Here is a 3,467-nt window from a genome sequence, read left to right as displayed (position 1 = left end):
CTAATATCACCTTTCACTAAACATATCTAGCCATCAGTCCAAGTTCCCACCACCAAAGTTTTTTGATGACTTCCTTGAAAATAGTGTATAACATTCTCCAGGCTGCTGAACTGAAAATGTAGCTTCATATTTGACCCCAACTTCTACCTCCTGTATCTCCAATAATCCCATCCTACTGCCATCACTTTATATCAGATCCTAAAAATTCACAGAAATATGACTCTATCATATTTCTTCCAAGATAAAAACATGCAGCAGCTTCCCAGTTTATGAAATATTTAAATCATTACTGTTTTAATGTATGTATTCCTCTGTGAGCTTCTGAGGTTTTTTGTGTTTAGCAGTCATTCTGTATTTATGACACACTGACTTTTATATCTACTGTTTTCCTATATTACAGTTAGCCTTACCATGCATAGTATAAGAATCTTGCAGGAAAGAGCAATAAAAAATGTTTTAAAGGCCTATAGCCAAGATTTAGGTAGAAAGCAGGTATTTTTCCATCTCTCTGCTTTCCTTTCTCTACAAGCTCCTTCCTGCCAAACTCATTTACATAAGGGTGTTAGTCATCACCTCTAATCAGAACATTCAAAAACATGTGCAAACACACACACTTCATGCTTATCCTCCAGTCTCACATTTTCCCTTCACTTAATTCATGCTAAAAATAAAAGTCAAATATTGTCTTTGTCTTTTATTTTTTTCAAAAGATTGTTGTCTTCTGACTCAATATTGTGTCCTGTGAAAATTAAGTTATTTTTTTAGCACAAAATAATACTGAAAATTTTATTAAAATTTAATAACAATAACTCAACTCTTTTTTCAGTTTTTATGAAGTTTTTGTGGTAAATATTAAACTAATTTCAAAAATATTCATGTAAACCAATCAGATACTAATAAAGCTTTTACAAAGGGCTTCTCAAATCTTTTTAATATCTACCTTCTTTCTTGGGTTGAACAGTAGTATTACTATGATAACATTACATGTTCTTATTCTTATTAAAATTAGTTGTTTTCAGGATTAATGGTTATTAGCAAATCCTGATTTTTATTATCTGCTAAGATAGAGAGAGACATGATATTTAAAGTTATTTTTCAGATGCTTGTGAACTATTTTATGGTAAAATAAAGAACTGTTTGAGGGGAATGGGTGTAGCTCAGTGGTTGAGTGCCTGCTTCCCAAGTACGAGGTCCCAGGCTCGATCCCCAGAACCTCCTAAAAAAAAAGTAATCTTCAGTCTCCAGCTGAACTTTGTACTATAAAGTTTTTTATTTTTATGATATTTACATAATAAATATTAATCTTAATCACTAAGTTCTTCTTCGTCACTGAAATATGTGCTTTTCTTTATCCTTGGGCGTCTTGAATCATCTGAGGTTGAGGGGTCCCCTGAACTGGGTTTCCATCTTTTGTGTTCTTCTTCAATTTTGGCTTGCTGGAAAGCTATGGCCTGACCGAGACTGTCAAGAGCAGGATCTTCCCCTTCATCTTCACTTTCTTCTACTTCCTCAATTTCTTCTTCTGGTTCAGGAATTTTCTTTTTTTCCTTTTTCTCTTTCTTCTTTGGAGGTTCACGTGCTCCCAGCATATTTTTAGGACAGGCATAACTTAAGTGCCCACTTTCTCCACATTCATAACACTTAGATTTATCAAAGTAGTTTCGCCTTCAGATGAACTCGGCTGCTCTTCCATTGTCAGTAGCAATGCTTGCTTTTATCACTCTACCAAATAACTGTTTGTTGTTTATTGCTCTTGTACAGTTTTGAGCAGATTCTTTATCCAAAAATAAAATAAATGCAACCCCTTTACTCTTCCTGGTATCTTTATCTTTCATTATAGTAACCTTTACAACTTTGCCAAACTTGGAAAATATCCGATATAAGTCATTGTTTGTTAGGGAAAAGGGCAAGTTGGATACATACACTGTACTTTTACTTGGAGCCAATCCACCACACATTCCTTCAGGTGAGTCTTGTCCGAGAGACCAGAAGAGTGTGAGCCCTCGGCCCAGCTGGGGCTCAACCCCGACTATTTCTCACCCCACGCGGCAGCTCTGGCATCCCGAGTCCCGGGAGAGTGCAGGCGCCCAAGTCAAGAAGATGACAGCGCCTCCGTCTCTCCCTTGCTGCAGTCGGGACGCGCCTCGGATGCGGTCAGAGCCCCCGACCCGGAGGCGGGCCCAGGAGCGGGCGTAACAGTTCTTCATGAATGAAACAGGTATCCTGAAAGACATTCACCTCCAGAGATTTTCCTTCTGAACCAAGTTAAGTTACTCAGGGATGTTGCATCATGGTTAGAAGTTTGTCAGTAGTTTCCATCTGCCAAGTTTCCTCTTGGCAAGGGAAACCCTTAAACAAGACTATAATGTAGAATAAGGAGGAAAATTAAAGTAGGACTGATCACTCCTAAAAATTACTTGTGTCTATGGATTCACAAGGAGGACTGTCCATTTTTACTCTCTTAACGGGAACTTAAGCAATTGCTTTATATTTCCTAAAAAATTAATCTAATTATAAATGATCCATAAAGTTATTTTCTTCTACAGAATAATATACATTCATATGTTGAAAGAGGACAGACTTGTTTACTATATTAGCATCATATTCGGATAACACATTTTCTAATTAGCACTTTCTCCATGAATTTTAGTAGCTATTAATAGTATGGGATCTCTATACAAAGTTTATTTAATCAATTCAAATAAGTGAAACATATATTTGTCTGATAAAATACTTAAAAATTAATATACACCTCTCTTTAATCTGATTAACAGGAGATAATTTACTTATTGATTTCTTGTAAAGAGCCACAGACAAGTAATTGACTTTGTCCCCATAAACATTTTGCCTGCAGATTTTAGGGACACTTGCAGGTAGAAAGAAAAATGTAGGCATTCTTGGCAGAATGGCTACCATATTTTATCTAAGTTGAAAAGCAGGCACCAAGAATGAAGAAATGTGTAAGCTCATAAAGGGAGGGGAATCTTCTTTTTCTTTAAAGTCATGAGAAAGTGAGGAAGTCACAACAAGAGATATGTGGTGTATTTACTGGCCGAGGTCACTTGGGCAAAGAACCCCAAGGAAACAATTAATATCTGCTTTCACTAGGACACTGTTAGCCAAGAATCACTTTGGGAAAAGGAGGAATATAGGGCAGATATTTTTATCACTCTGTTCTAATTGTTAAAAGACCAGTTGAAGTTTTCAGATGCAGATAAGATCACTAGTTGGGACCTGGCATCACCTGACTTGTAAATCATAATCTTACTCAAAACACACCTCAGGGTTTGTCTTCTATAGAGATTCACAAAACTGCTCCAATCACCCCAATCATTCTAAATAAAGATACCAGAAATGTAAAAAGACCTACTAGAAGAGCTTGTGAAGGTATATACCACTGATTATAAACTCAGTGAATGAGGCTTTTCAAAAAGTAACCAAAAGGAATAAATACACAATTGAATTAA

At 36.2% G+C, this 3,467-nt stretch overlaps 1 pseudogene; it reads right to left on the bottom strand.

The window, feature by feature from the left end:
- Positions 1-1,198: 1,198 nt before the first annotated feature.
- Positions 1,199-1,988, bottom strand: LOC131277079 (zinc finger CCHC-type and RNA-binding motif-containing protein 1 pseudogene; annotated as a pseudogene).
- Positions 1,989-3,467: the final 1,479 nt, after the last annotated feature.

This window comes from Dasypus novemcinctus, chromosome 31 (assembly GCF_030445035.2).
Source record: "Dasypus novemcinctus isolate mDasNov1 chromosome 31, mDasNov1.1.hap2, whole genome shotgun sequence".
Lineage (NCBI taxonomy): Eukaryota > Metazoa > Chordata > Mammalia > Cingulata > Dasypodidae > Dasypus > Dasypus novemcinctus.
Note: the sequence above shows the minus strand (reverse complement) of the source record. Positions and strands in the feature narration are given on the sequence as shown.